The sequence below is a fragment of the Caretta caretta genome, chromosome 2 (assembly GCF_965140235.1).
Source record: "Caretta caretta isolate rCarCar2 chromosome 2, rCarCar1.hap1, whole genome shotgun sequence".
Taxonomy (NCBI): Eukaryota; Metazoa; Chordata; order Testudines; family Cheloniidae; genus Caretta; species Caretta caretta.
The window spans coordinates 179,522,386-179,538,996 of NC_134207.1; the positions used below are offsets into that span (position 1 = coordinate 179,522,386).

Consider the following 16,611-nt stretch of genomic DNA (forward strand, 5'->3'; position numbering starts at 1 on the left):
TTTTCTTGTATTTCCAATTTCAGGCACATTTAATAAGAAGTAATGGCCAAGATTTTCATAAGTGACTAGTGATTTTGACTACCTCATTTTTGGGGTGTCTGATTTTCAGAGAATGAGTATTCAGCATTTTCTGAAAATGAGCATGGATGCGCAGCATTTTCTGAGAATCAAGCCTGTTTAAGTTGTCTCAAGTTGAACACCCAAAAATTAAGATAAAAATCATCCAAAATCATTAAATTTGAAAATCTTGATCAATGGGCTGCTTGCTTGTCTCTATTGTTTGCTTAAATCAGGGGCCTCAAACACGCAGCTTGTGGGCCGCACGCGGCCTGTGGAGTTATTTCCTGAGGCCTGTCATAGCTCCCTTAACCCCCCGCCTCTGCTCCTCCCCCCCCCCCCGAGTGGGCCGCATCCCTGCTCCTCCGCCTACCTCCCAGCGCTTCCTGCCACCAAACAGCTGTTTGGCAGCGCTTAGGACTTTCCAGGATGGAGGAACGGGGACACGGCACGCTCAGGGGAGAAGGTGGAGAAGAGGCAGGGCCAGGCCGGGGATTTGGGGAAGGGGTTGGAATAGGGGCAGGGAGGGGGCGGAGTTGGGGCAGGAACTTTGGGGAAGGGGTTGGAACAGGAGGAGCAGGGATGGGGCCTCATGGAAGGGGTGGAGTGGGGTTAGGGCTGGGGGTAGAGGCGGGTGGCTTTTGTATCTTTGTATGTAAAGGTGTAAATGATGCAGCCCTCGGGCCAATGTACTAGTCCTCATGTGGCCCTCATGGTGATTTGAGTTTGAGATCCCTGGCTTAAATTATTATCCTAATATACCAGAAGATCAGCCTTCCTACTGAGGGGGTCTCATGCCTCCAGCTTACATTTTCAGGACTTCCAAAGCTTAGGCATTTCTGGCACATCCGTACCTCTTTACGGACACATTCTTCAGGTTGTATATCCAACCCTTTGGGGTTCTTTTCTCAAAGGCTACCTTCTTGCATCTGTGACTGGGTAGATGACTCTTCAGAAAGAGCTACATCAACATTAACCACTTATTCACCAATACAGTTGAGACCTGTCCCTCCAACCTCCCACATGGCTATCAAGAGCCTTTTCACACTTCATCATCTACATTAGGTTCCCAAACACCTGCTACTATTTACAGATCCCTTTCCAGCACCCTCTCTATGAAAAATATGTACACCAATATACTTATCTCATTTTCCATCACAGTGTGAGTATGAGACCCAGCCATCCCAGTACAACCAGATAATCGCTATCACTCCAGCTACTGTACAAATACCAGCATAGACGACAATGAACTGTAACATATTTTCCAAAACAAATTTAGGGCCTGATCTAAAGCCCAGTGAAGTCAGTTGAATTAAATAGACTCTTAAATCAGGTCCTTATTACTTGTTACACATGGAGTACAAAGAGTAGTTGAAACAAAAATCTAAAAAAGGCATTTGAAATACTTAGCACAGATGCCAATATCCATCAAGTGGATAATGCAGATTATATGGGTGCATGCTGGAGTATGGAATGAGGGCAGAGAGAACGTTGTTTGTAAAATCTTAATTTCCAAAAGTTTATTTTTCACAAATTTACGGTAACTGAATTTTCTGGTTTTAATGTTCTAGAATTTATTTTAGGCAAAATAACTAATAGACTATATCTTTACATCCTTGATTATAACCACCTGAATTATCTGGTGCATATTCCCTGCCATAAAGAACTGTGCTGGTTTTGGGGACCTCCCTTTTTATACTCACCAATCTTCAAAGTTAATTGGATAACTTCTTAGGGCAGTGGTTTTCAACCTGTATTTAAGATTTCCAAAGGGGTCCACACCTCCATTCAAAACTTTTTAGGAGTCCTCAAATGAAAAAAGGTTGAAAACCACTGTCTTAGAGATGTGAAAGACTTTTTTGCTCCATGTAGCATTTTATTGTAATTCCGTATCTCAGAGATGCCATGGTCTAGAGAAACTCCATATTTTTTGTATGAGGTTGACCCTGAAGAGGAGTGAGGTAGTAGAAGTTCTTCAGGGAGTGACAGGGGCTACTGAGAGTTTCTCAGAGATGGGCTTATAAGGCGTTGGTGAATCAAAGAGTAAGGATCTGAGGGGAATTCATTGCATATGAGGGGTGAAGATCCTGCTGCGGCTCATCTCTTCTGGCAGGAAGTGTTTGTGGGTAAATATGGCAGAGGCCAGGAGTAGGATCTTAAAACAGAAGGCCAGACAGTCCTCTACACTACATGACTGCACCAAATGGAGATTTTCCCTATGCTGGGAAAAATTCCTGGGTAGCTAGTTAAGCCCTTCTTTGTGCTGCTGGAGTGGCACATATGGGAAACTGTTGCCCTAAGCTCCAAGAGCTTCTTATGGCTGTCATACTTCAGGTGAGAGTTACATCTGCAATTCATTATGCATGGGTGCACTGCTTCACCTGTGTAGGTCTGTATACATAGAGAACCCCACTAAAGTCAATGGGACTTCATGTGGGAACAGCGCTGCACCTATGCAAAGTAAACTCCAGGATTCTATGTTGTAAGACACTACCAGCTGCTTCATCAGAGTTTTAGATTCAGCAAACTATAGTTATTAACCTGATAAACAGAAACAGATGGACATCTATGTGTAAACTTGACCAAATTTTGTTTTTAGTTACATTGATGTTTGGCCTATCCCGCACTCATTATACTGGAATGAATTATAATAATAACATAAAAATTACAATTATACTGATGTGCATATATTGATATTTTAAAGATAATTATGGCTAATGTAGCTAAATATGTATGTTTGTTGTTTGCTCTGCTATGTTTGCAGTTTCAGTAGATAGAGTCCTGGCTGTCATAGATTTATGCATATATTCTTTATATTCTGTGTTTACGAACACTCGATTCTAATAGGCATCATATAAAATGGTAATGATGATCTGCTATTTTTTAAACAAAAATTCTAGTAACATTTCTGAACATAAAAACAGAGAGAGAACTCTGTTTATATTGAACTTCCCATGGAAAGCCAAAATTACACTTGAATAAGTTTTGGGGGGAATTAATATGAAGATCAGGTTGATGTTAACAGAAGGTAGTATTTAAAACCAATGGGTAATTAAGCATGGGCAAGCTGGCCTAATCTGACCCCTGAGCAAAAGACTACAAATTTAACTCAGGTCACCTGTTTTTAAAAAAAAATCCCAAAAACATTTTTTACATTTATAGTCCCTATTGCTATGGCATATAGGTATCTCAGTTACAACGTATATTCTGCAATGTCATAATCCAAATTTTATGTAGTTTTGAAGGATTTTTTTTATTTCATTCAAAACACAAATAGGCACTTAAAGTAAATTCAAACAAACAGTGCTTTAAATCCATAACAGTATTCATAGAAATAGAGAAGGAGGTCACCACTTCTAACAACAGTCAGATATATATAAGTACTGTATAATATAATTTTATCTCCTAATGTATGGTTTGTATCTAAGTGGTGCTTCCAAGTTTGCTGTTTTGTTTCATTTCAGAAACCTATATGCTGTCACACTTTGTGCTTGCAGTCATAAGGTTTCACATCCATGAGTATTATATATTACAAATCATCACAGCTTAAATATAGTGTAACAAACAAAAACAAATCTATAGATAAACAAAGAAAGAGTAAAGAAACAAATATATGAGTAAACATTAATTAATAAAATACATATTGAAAAATTATATTTTATAGAGAGAGTTAAGATTCAAACCATGTTTGTGCATATTCACACGTGGTTGTAGTCACAAACAGCTCAAGCACAGAGTGAAGAAAAACGAAGTATCTCATCTGCACAGCCCTGATGATAAGATGGTAGTCTCATACAACATCAACAACTGGATGAATGAACCTAGTCACCTGATGCACTGGGGGACTCTATTAGCCAACATTAGTCCCATCTTCCCTTCATTTCTTTTATGTCTCTGTAGCAGGGTGGTAACCCCGCTCCTGCCAGAAGGGGATAAAGCAGCCCCAGAGAGGGCTGCAGTGAGGAAAGCTGGGCTAATTGGGAAAGCAGCCACAGCTGTAGCCAGTGCAATCAGGGCCAAGCTGACCCTTATAAGAGGGTGGTGGGTCAGAAGGACTCAGACTCTCTCTCTGGCTCTAGACAGGGAAGGATCTGGCTACCTAGGAACCTGAGAAGGGTACCTAGGATGGAGCAGTGCTGGGGAAGGGCAGAGGGAGCTGGGAGCTACAGTCTAGCAAAACCCCAGGCTGCAGGCTGAGTTAAGGGCCCACAAAGGGTACTGGGGCTGCAGAAGGGCAGCCCTGAAATAGGCAGAGGCAGCAGGTCCAAACCCCCCCTTGCCAATGATGAGTGGCCTTTAAAGACTGCAGTCAGCCCCAGTGAGTGGGGGCTAGATGGTGACTGGCAGTAGCCACTGAGGCGAGGTGGGGATAGGGGGTTGGGAGTTCCCCAGATTGTGGGTTGCTGCGATGGGCAGAACCCCTGGTAAAAGGCACCGGGGTCTGGGAGGGACACAAGGTGCCAGGGGCAGGTGAGATATCAGCCAGCAGAGGGTGCTCTGGGGCTGGAAAGAGCTAATTCCCTGGACAACCAGCAGGCGGCACCACGCCGGTGAGTCGCCACCCCGCCACAGTCTCCCATCCTAATTTTCCTCCTCATTGCTACAAAAAAGTGTAAGAGACACCAGAAACATCTTGACTCTTCTACCACCTAGTCAGTTATATAGTCAAGGTTCCTTTTCCCTCTTTTGTAAGGCATGTAGAATAAACATAACAGACTGATTGTGTGTGTGGGCGGGGGGAGGGTGGGTTATGCGTATGTGCCACAGTGTAAGAAACAATGAATGTGTATCTACAGCAGTAGGTATAGGATAATGAATCTGGATTAAGTTAAATTATAACAACAATGCCTGATCCTTTATGGAAACAGGTTTTCCAAATATACAATCCCTTTAGAAAGAGTCATACCCATGCAGAATGAGTAAACTTTCCAGTGCTGTCTGCCTAAAAGTGTGACAGAAACACAAGTTTCCTGGCAAGAAAAGCATTCAAATATCATAGAAACCACAGATGCTAATGGTATAAGGAAGTAATGAAACTGAGTACAACAAAATGTCTTTCCTTGCACTTCTAAACAAATGAAACTGTTCTCCACCTGAGCATTCAAAAGTTTTAGCACAGTCATGTAAATCATTACACTTTTACACTCTTCAGGTGAAATCTAGCTTCTCCCCCTCAAAAACATAAGTTTTATATGACACAGGTAGGTATATATTTCCTAGTGAGAGAGGGTGAAATCTACCACTTTGCAGAAGCCTGGCACAAAGTCTATGCACCACCTTGCCCCTTATTTTGAGGACTAATGTGGGACTGAAGAGGTGGACAGAATTCATGCTAGCCATCTACACAGGAGTGAATTCCATTCAAAATGTTTTAAAGAACTGAGAAAAGCAAAGGGTGCTACATTTTTGTGCATTCGTATATTCAGATCTCCCTGATTCTAGATGAAGTATCAACCTCATCTTGAACTGCAAGGAGATGACAGAAGGAAGCTGATAGATTTTGCTATGCTAAATATGAAAGTTCAAGAACTGACAGAGAAACAGATGGACAAGATTAATGCCTGAAACCTGAGTGGACAGTCTTGTAACCGGTGGTTTTCATAACTATCTTATATTGTTTTCTTTCTGTAATTAGTCACAGGTTTAGAACAAGAACGCAGCAAAAAAAATAAGCATAATTATTTTGTTCTGTTCCTGTTGGGAACTGGTGCCATTTAATGATGTGGCATTTTATGATGAAAACCTCAAGGATAATTACATTAGTTCTCTGAACAACTTCCATAAGAAAACATCATTTAAATTATAGTTGCCACTTTTGGATATTAGCTGCAGACTTTTAAAAACATTTCATCTTGAATAAACCCCACAACAGCGTGCTTTTAACAGATATGCAAGGATCTGTGATAACACTAAATTAGTTACATAGGACCAGATTATGATACCCTTACTTATTCTGAATCATTAGTGCCCGAAGCTGTATGCACGGTACCCACAGTGTATAGCATAGGCCAGGGGACCAACTGGGGCGGGGGCAGGATTGCCCAGGGTGAGGATCAGTTTTCTCTAGGCCCCGCCCCCCCATTTGAGAAGGCCACTAAAGCAAGTGAGGTTGTAATGTGGCGTATGAGTTCACCACACCACTCAGGTTTGGCCCATTGGCTCCTTGACAGACGGGTGCTGGGCCAAAGCTGAGTGGTGCGGCGACCCTGTGGAATGCGTTGCAACACCACTTCATGAAATTTGGCCCAGCAGCTCCTCCCTCATGACATTTTAATTTAAAGTGAGAGTGGTTCAGTTGTGCATAAGATGTGATAAATTTCTGGAGATGCCTCTGTTCTGAATACCCCCTTTAAATTGACTTCAGAGGGACTATTTATGGAGTAATTTATTATACCACTTGAGTAAGTACAAAAGAATTTGGCCCACTGTAAGGTAAATAAATCAATGGAGAGTGGAACCTTTTTACAGAGCAGTAATTTTTCTAACAGATCAACTTTACTATAAGAAAAAGTTCACTGTAACCATTATTAAAATGTTTACATTACACTTCACTGAAGTAATATTGGACTTTATATTATTTCACCATAAGTTTCACAGTATCAGAGTTTAGTAAAACTGGCTTTCACTGTATATAATACATAGAGAAAATATAATACTCAGTTTAAGATGCAAAGCTACATTTTCTCTCAAGGAGAAAATAACTTCATTTTAAAGAACAATACTGCACTTCCACTGCTACAGTATTTTATTTTTAAAGAAAATTTTAAAGGTAGTTCTGACATATAGTATTTGGCCCTTTGAAGATAAATGTAATGTTGCCATCTTAATTACATCAAACCTCAAGTTGAACTAGAAACTAGTATAAGATCATGAATATAAAGATTTCTTTCACAGTGTTTGTATAACTGCTCAGTCATGTCATCACCACTGCCTATATCCTGTCTGCAAACACAGAACAAATTAAGAATATATATATACACTCACACACACACACACACATACACATATGTCCTAACTCCTTTAGTCAGGATGCCAAAAAGTCCCCTAATGCAAATAATAACAATTTCTCTTGTGAAAACATTTGTCCTGTGCATCTGATTCAAAGACACCCAGACATAATGTACTCCTAGTTCAGATATGGTTTTGCTTTACTTTTATTAATAGTAGTATTACGGTAGTGTATAAAGGCACCAGTCAAAACTGGGACCCAGCGTGCTAGACACTGCACACACATATAGCAGAAACAGTCCCTTTCCCAAAGAGCTTACAATCTAAATAGAAGAGACATCACAGTGGGAGGAATAAAGTATTATCCCCACTTTATGAGGTTCAGAAATATGAAGGATTTAATCCAGTTCCCATTAAATGCAATAGCAACCTGGTCCATAAAGAACTATGAATTAACAGTGATTGTCACTAAGAAGACATCTTTTTTTTTAACAACCCCTCAGCAATATTTAGAATCTACCAAAGATCCCCTGAGAACCTCAGAGTTACGAACACCTCGGAAATGGCAGATGAAGCTATAGGCAAAATTATTGAAGTGCCTAAGTGACTGAGAAGACTAGGTCCTATTTTCAAAAGTGACTTGGGCACTTAAAAGCCTAATAGTTACTTAGGACCTAAGTTCCTGTTAGTTTTGAAAATGGGACTTAGGCTGCTGAGTCACTTAGGCAATTTTGAAAATTTTATCCATAGTCATATTTTATTTCCTAAATGTTGAGTAGCAAAAACCACTCTCAAAAGCAAGTCTGAGAAACAAATTTGCAGTCATTCAGTGATGTGAGCTCAATGACTTAGACTGTTAAGTCATCATAATGGCCACAGAAACAAAAAGAATTACATTATTTTAATAGGTCAGATTCCACTGTTTTTCTCTTTACAACTGCACAGCCTTAAACAATTAAGAATTGGCTCAAGATAAATCAGAGACACCTGCCCACACTCTTGCTTATTTTGAAAAGTGATCATCTCATCTCTGGACAGATGCTGTTATATTTGCACCTGACCATATGGTTCTTCTTATCAGTCTGGGAGAAGGATTGACACAAGTATGCAGACAGGCTACAGGAGTGCAAGATGCACTTGCCTAATCATAGCACTGTGCCTCCTGTACAGCATCAGCAGCTTTTGTTCTCAAGTCAAAGAGTTAAGCAGATTCATAATTTGTGTCTGTCCTTTGAAAATAGCACAGAGACTAGAGAAATAATCAATAATCATTTTTGTTATTAAATAAATATTATCATCTTTTTAATAGTTCAGATTTTTTACTCTCCATTATTATTGCCATTATAAGTGCCAAAAGGAATTGACCATATTAGGGTCCCATTATGCTAGGCACTATACGAACATACCGTAATTGTAGTTCCTGTCCCAAAGAGTTTATTGTTCATGATATACTTATAGAAGGTTGAATATGAAATATCTTCCTCTCTTCATGGTGCTGACCATTCGGTGAATTTAATATTTTTCTTGTATTTCTTATAGAGTAGAAGCTAACACCAATGTGGATTCCTTTTTGTGTATATCTCTGTATGTGCATGTAAAAGCTGTGACGGACCAAGAGTGAAATTTTATGAGTCCTGCAGCTATTGTTCTCCTTTCAATTGAATCCAAAAGGTATCTAAAAGACCTACGCGCTCAGGCTAAATTGAAGCTTGCAAAATATAGCATGAAGGTAAAATAGCACCTGAGCTTCTCTTCCAATGTCTCACTGACTCGCCCTATTACCTTTGAAAGAGATCACATTCAAATGAAACAAATGCCTCAGATCCCAATGTGTAAAATAGGGATAATGATACTTACCACATTTATATAGTGCTTTTCATCCATGGATCTCAAAGCACTTTACAAGAACTAGGTATTACTGTTACTATATACTATTGGCACACTTAAGTTCCTTCCAGCATTAGACAATAAAGATTTAAGAGATATTCCCTATTTTTAAAAAGGGGAATACCACAATAAATGGTAATATCTCTAGAACCAGGATGAACTTTTTAAGCATGCTCAGTGAACATGATATGATAGCACTACTGGAGTGAACTATGGAATAATATAATAAAACATGAGATGGCACAATCTAGTGGATGAAAATTATTGTTTTCTTTATTATTTGTATTATGGTAGCACCCAGAGGTTCCAGCCAGAATCGGGGCTCCATTGTGCTGGGTGATGCACAAATGTAAAATAAGACAGTCCCTACCCCAAGAATTTTATAATTTACAATAATCTGAAGAACACAATGCAGTGGAGAATGGCAGAAGACATGAGTGAGTGAAACAGGAATACCGGGCTGCCTTTATTAGCTAAAACTGGGATTTTCAAAGAAGTTAGGCACTGAGCTCCCATTTAATTAAATATCCTTTGTCAATCTCAGCCTAAGTGCACAATTTGCAGAGTTCAGTGTTTGTTTGTTCTTAAATAAGGTAAGTGAAGAAAAGAGATTAATGAAACACTAAGAATGTCTACACTGCAATTAGACACGTGTGACTGGCCCATGCCAGCTGACTTGGGCTCACGGGGCTCAGGCTGCAGTGGCTGTTTAACGGCAGTGTGCACTTACGCGCTTGGGCGGAAGCCCAGGCAGTAGGACCAGAGGTGGTGCTAGCCCATTGGGGGCCCTAAGCAGGAATATTTTTGCTCCTCCCAACACACAACACATACTAATAATAGGGGGCCCCCATAAGTTGCTCGAGGCCCTAAGCAATTACTTAGTCTGCTTATGCCTAGTGCCAGCTCTGTCTAGGACCCTGCAAGGTGGGAAAATTCCAGAGCTCAGGCTGCAGCCCAAGCCCGGAAGTCTACACTGCAATTAAACAGCTCCCCAGACCGAGCCCCGCAAGCCTGAGTCAGGTTCAGCTGACACGAGCCAGCTGTGGGTTTTTAATTGCAGTGTACACATACCCTAAGAGGCCACCTACCTCACTATTATCTTTAAGCAGTTCACTGTGGGCATCATGGCTGAAGTGGGTATGAAAATACCACGATTTGTTAGTTTCATTTTCAAACGTATACCTTAGTGGTGGGCAACCTGCAGCCCATCAGGGTAATCTGCTGGAGGGCCGCGAGACAGTTTGTTTACACTGACTGTCCACAGGCACAGCCGCCCGCAGCTCCCAGTGGCTGTGGTTTGCCATTCCTGGCCAATAGAAGCTGCGGGAAGCAGCAACCAGCATAGCCCCTTCCCGCAGCTCCCATTGGCCAGGAACAGCGAACCGCGGCCACTGGGAGCTGCGGGCAGCCATGCCTACAGATGGTCAATGTAAACAAACTGTCTTGCGGCTTGCCCATGTATTATCCTGATGGGACGCAGGTTGCGCACCATTGATATACCTACATGGAAAGCCCTAATAAGTATAGTCCTTACTATGGTTACCATCCTGCAAGCAGGCAGATCCTTGCACTCCTTTGGGTCCCATTGAAATCATGCAACTTCAGTGGGGCTGGGCATTGGCACAAGAGTCCCACAGCATGGAACAGTTTGCAGGATTAAGGCCCATATTTGTAGGATTTAGAAAACATTTTGTTATTTACAATTTAATTAAATCTTTGGTCAGCACTGATTACTGTATCTTAGTTACATTTGATATGAGTAAAGTTTGTATATTGCTGCTCATGAGAAGTGTTACTAACAGTTCTCTAGAGGGTTGCATAGCAGTTTTGTTTGTTTTTGTAGTCAGTGCCTTGGCCTAATTATCTTTCTCTTGCCAATAACAAAACAGAGGTTAGGAGACAGAACTATTTTTTTCAAAAATCTGGAAAATTCCTTTTGATTTTAACTTCTGATGCCTTCAGGATATGACTCACTATGTCCAAAGTAAAATGAAGTTATGATCACACCTTGAGGCCTGATCCAACACCTATTGAAATCCATGGAAATCTTTCCATTGACTTCAGTGGGAATTGGATCAGGCCCTTAGTGGACACTATTGGCACACGTGATAAAATCGCCCTACAATTTTGTATGACAGGAAATCTGCCCACCAGGAATAGTGAAGGTCAGAGGATTGTCTGCAATAAATGAATGGTACTCCTGGGGGAATTCTGCATTACTACATGTGTGCAGAATTCACGTCCCCTGCAGATTTCTTTGCTTCCCCGCAGAAAAATTACTTCTGATGGGGAACCAAAGGGAAGCCACAAGAGCGGTCACATGCCCCTCCCTGGCAGCACAGGCATGTCAGTTTGGGTGCCTGGAGCAGCTGGTAGAAATGTAAATCACCGCCAGGGGGAGATGGGCGGCTGTGCATGTGAGAGAGAGGGACACTGTCCCGCTTGCTCATTATTGCGGCTCATTTGGCATGGAGGGGCTGGGCTTCGGGGTGTTTCTGAGGAGCTAGAAGTGGGACAGGCTCTGTCCCCAAATGCAGATCGTAATGTATACTCCTGGGGGAATTCTGAATGCAGAATTTGCAGAAATTAATGTATGTGCAGAATTTATTTTCCCCCACAAAAACGGGCTGCAGGGCCCTGTGGCTGGGCTCTGGGAAAGAGGAGGTGTGAGTATCTTGGCCGGGGGTCCCTGTGGCTGGGTTCTGAAAGGGAAGGGATTCAGGTGTATTGGCTGGGGGGGCATGGCTGGGCCCTAGAGAGGGCTTGTGGGTGTCTGGTTCCCCAGCTGGGCTCAGGAGGTGGGGAGGGGGCAGAGAAACAGGAACTGGATTGTCACCGGGGTTTCTTTAACTTTCTACTCCTGGGGGAATTTGTGTGCGTGTTTGTATTGTTAAAGACATACTTGCTGACAGGTATTTTTAAATAAATTACCAAAATAATTGAAACTGGCGTGATTATGTAGTGTTATTTTGACAAATAAAATTTGCAGAATTTGCAGAATTTAAAATTATTGTGAGCAGAATTTTTAATTTTTTGGTGCAGAATGCCCCCAGGAATAGAATGGGTAGCACTAATGAAGGGAGGCTTCGACTGCACCTGTCTGCCCTGTGCCCAGCTCTATCAGCCCAGACGTAGTTGAATCCAGTCCAAATATGTAAAATATTCAAAAAATATTTAAAAAAAACAGAATCTTCAAATAATACAGCAATATGTTTGTGCAAACATGGGAATATCTGTTGTACAGTTTGCATATCAGAACACAATACAACATCAGATTTTCTAATGCACTTTTCTACACTTGTTTCTTTTTTGAAAAACAACCTAGAACTGATATATGATGAAGAAACTTGTACCTCATAGATCTCCTGAGATCAATTTAAGACATGTATGACAAGGAACAGATCCCAGGAATGAATTACCACCTTTCATGTTTGACCTATCTTATATTTAATACGGTTAAAACTGTTCCTTTCCAAAATATCACTAAAAGAAAACCCCACAATTTAGAAAGGGGAAAGAAAATTTAGATTTAAAACAGGATACAGAATAAGAATGTTGTGACAACCATTCTGACACAGAAAAAGAATTCAGGAGCATGCAGTTTAGAAAGATTTTTAAAATGATTATATGATGCTGGAAAGAATGGAAATTATTAACAAAAAGAGCAAAAATATTATTTTTGTTACATTTTAGTGCACTAAGAACTGTATTAATTGTTAAAGTATCTGTCAATGCATGCAAACAAACAGTACAGTTTGTAAATGTCAAAATTTTTGAAATCATTGGTCTGAAGTTTGGGAGGCCACAGGATGGGGATCAGGTCTCCTGAGGGAAAATCCTAAACCCGGTGAAGTCAATGGGAGTTTTGCTATTGACTTCAATGGAGGCAGGATTTCACCCATATTTCTAGCTCTGCCATTGGTTTTCTGTGTGATCTAGTGTAAGTCACTTAACCTCTGTGATTCATTTTACCCGTCTGTAAAATGAGGTACGGTGAGAATTAATAAGTATTTGAGATATTTGGATGAAGAATGTGACAGAGTACTGGGCAACAGCAGCTGAGCCAGCACACTTATCCAGGATATTAGCTGGTGGCCTGGACAGTAGAGGATGGTGATACAATGCTGCAATGGCTGGTAAAACAATAGGCAGAGATGCCAAAGATGCTGCAAAGCTTCCAGCAGTTCCACCATCTGGAGAGGTAAGCTTTACGCGCTGAGCAACAGATGAGCCTGCAGGATCTTAATAAGAGAACAAGCCAACAAACAGCAGCAGCTTTTACTGCAGATGGTGAGTTTTGTAGCAGTGAGCAGCAACTGGGCACCAGCCCTGGGGCTCCGTAAGATGGGCCCTGCGGACAACCCTGATGCATTCCTGGGTACCTTCAAGAGAGTGGCTATGTGTGCAGGCTGGTACAGGGAAACCTGGGCCCTACAGCTAGCCCCTTATTTGACTGGGTAAGCTCAAGTGGCCTCTATGGCCCTGAATGATGAGCAGGCCAGGGATTATGAGGGGGTCAGGTAGCCGTCATAGATCAAGTCAGCTTCTTCACTGAGAAATAATGCCACAAAATCAGAGGCGAGAGGTGAAGTGTGTGTGTGTGTGTGTGTGTGTGCGCGCGCGCGCGTAGCCCCAGGCATTCATTCAAAACTCGATGGATTTGGCTACCCGTTGGCTCAGGCCAGACACCCAAATGATGGGAGAGATAATGGATGCTCTGGTGCTGGCACAACTCCTTCAGGGCCTCTCCAAGAATATACTGGAATGGGTTAGATGGCTTCAACTGATCTCTTTTGATGCAGCTGTAAAACTGATGGAGAAGTTTGAGGAGGTGGACCTATGAAGGAAAGAGGGTCAACCCTATAAAGGACTGGAACTAGGGAGGAAATTCAGGGAAACCACAGCTACCAAGGGTGTGGAGATGAAGAAGGAAGAGCCCAGAACTAAGAGCTTCAGCCGGCGTTTGACATGACGTGTTTCCAGTGCAGGCACCAGGGACACATAAAAAGGTGCTGCCCTGTGGCAGAGGTAAACCTGGAAGACCAGGGAAGGTTTAATTGGAAGTGAGTTGGGGGAGTGGACAGACTGCCCCATGCTGTTGTGTTGGGCACCAACTGGAACCCGTTCCCATTAGGAAAAGAAGGTGGTGTTAGGGGGCCACAGGCCGAGAAACAGAAAACCCGAGAGGGAAGAAACAGAGCCCAAATGGAAGGGAAAAAACCCTAGATAACAGAGCCTAACTCAGGTGAAAGGGGAGAAAAGGAGAGTCCTCGCAAAAATTGATGGGGAGGGGATAGGAATTAAGGAAGCAGAAATAGTGGAGAAAGACAACCCAAGTTCCAACCCAAGCTCCTGTAGCCCACCACACCACAGCACCAAGGAAAAGCTGCGCAGGTACAGTTCAGAGGTCTGGGAGAGTCCGAGGCCCTGAATAATCAGGGGGATGAGGGAAGTGCTCTCAATCCACCGCCAGACACAGAGGGAGAAAGCACTCCCCTAGGGTGCCCATGATGTGGCGAATTGTGGACTGAAATGGAAGTGTGGGGGGTGTCCTCCCCACACCAAGTTTGATTTCAATGGGTGGGAAATGAGTGGGTACCACAAAGATGACCTAGATGATCAGCCTAAGGACCAAGAGACACCCACACAGGGTGGCACCTCCAGTAAGTGCAGAAGACAACAGGAAAAGAAAAATCTGACTGTCAGGTAAGACAGGAAGGTGTGTGATGGAGTGCTGGGCAACAACAGCTGAGCCAGTGCTCTGATCACTGCAACTCCAGTGGGTGGCCCCTGAGCACACGTGACTATGGGAACAGTGCCCAATTGATAGACTGGAATGGACTGGGGAGAGTTAAAAGGCTAATTAACTCATTAGCCCAGAGGATACAAGAGGCACAGGAAGGAAGTGTGAAGAGAGGAAGAGAGTGAGTGGGAGAGAGAGAGGTTGCCTTGTAGAGTCAGAACCATGAACAATCTCTCCCCTCTGGAGCTGAGAACTCCATGGTACTGTTGGTATGTAGCTGCATCATCCTTAAGTGGTGGAATAGAACACTGTAAATATATTGCATGATATGTTTTACTCGAACAAATGTCTCTGGGCTGTTTGAGGGCTAGGAAGTAGGTAGGAGCGAGTCTGCTCTGCCACAAAGAGCAATACAGAACCCTCTCTCTTCCTTCCCAGTGTTTGATGCAGGATGAGAGCAAAACTGATTACACTTAGTTTGGAAGAGTAAATTGTAAGTTCATTGGGGCAAAGATTTCATCTTCCTTTATACATGTTCAGCACCTCGTAAATTCCAGGCACTACCACAATACAAATAAGAAAGAACAAAAACAAATGCCAGTTGGAAGTACCAAGGGAATGAACAGATTTGGTACCTTCATTTTTCCTCATGTGTCTTGACGTAGTGACTGAAATCTTGTTTCGATACCTAGAATTATATTCCATTGAATCAGTGAAAAGGCATTCTCAATTGAAGGCCTCATCTCAGGAATGAGTTTTCCCTAGAGGTCTTCCTGAGTCTGAGTTGGCAAATGGGAAAATAATGAAAGGCCTATCGCCACTCATTGAAAAGCACCTAACTCCAGAGCAAGCTGGATTCCATCCAGGCAAGTCACACACCAGGCAAGTGCTGAACATCACCCAATACACTAAAGATGGTTTTGAAAATGAAGTGGTAGCAGGCACCATGTTTGTTGACCTATCAGCATCACTTAAAGTGTCTTACTAAAACATATGTGATGAAATATCACCACCTCCTACGACTGCTACAATTTCTATTAGAGAATTAATGTTTTTATGTCAAACTATGTGGAAGCAGAGCCAATGATGGCAACAGAAAAAAAGCCTATAACAGGGGAGTGTATTCTCATCATACTGTTTAACATCTATACCAATGATCAACTAATCCATCTTGACACAAGAAGTTTTATCTCTGCCAACAACCTATGTGTCGCTGCCCAAGCCAAAGGTCTTGGCCAGACAGAAACTGCATTAACACTGCACTGTCTGGTCTCTCAGTCAATTACAAGAACCAATTGCGTGCCCAACCCAGCCAAAATGCTAGTGCGGTGGTTCTCTAAGTGGGGTCTGCGAACCCCTAGGAGTCCATGAGAGTCCTCCAGGGGATCCGTGAGTCATGTCCAGCTCCAGAGGGTCCACAAGTCCAGTAAGATTCACAAGCTGCCACTGATAAATATAGTAAAGTATATTTATTGAGCATGGACATCAGTCAAGTCCCTGATGGCTCTTTTCCTGTTGCTTGTTACATAAGTATCTGTCACCATGATATGACAGCTCAGTTCACTTAAAAGGCTCTTTCTGGTTTTGCCTTTAACCTCCATATCACCTCCCTCTCCTAAGAAAAAAAATGTAATGGGGGAAGCCCTCTGTCACCATCCACCAGAAATCACCTCATCTCACTGTGCTTACCACCCATCACTGATCAGATCAGTTAAAAACATGATGCCAAATCCTGCTCTCAACTAGGCCAGTGTAAAATCAGAGAAATTTCACTGACTTAAACTAAGTTACTTTTGATTTATACTGGGGTAAGTGATCTGAATCTGATGAAAATGAAAAGGGCAGAATCTGCTGGACCTGTGGGAGTCCAGTTTTGGGGAATGGGTCTAAAGTGAGCTACACAATCTGCCAAATTACAGTGGCTGAAATAAATGATTTATCTGTGACATTCTTTGGGCAGGCTCACAGCACAATGC

At 42.2% G+C, this 16,611-nt stretch overlaps 1 protein-coding gene across 2 annotated transcripts in view; it reads right to left on the minus strand.

Moving 5' to 3' along the window:
* Window positions 1-16,611, minus strand: part of EPDR1 (ependymin related 1) — a 60,959-nt gene that overhangs the window by 43,036 nt on the left and 1,312 nt on the right. The gene's annotated exons all lie outside the window — the stretch shown is intronic.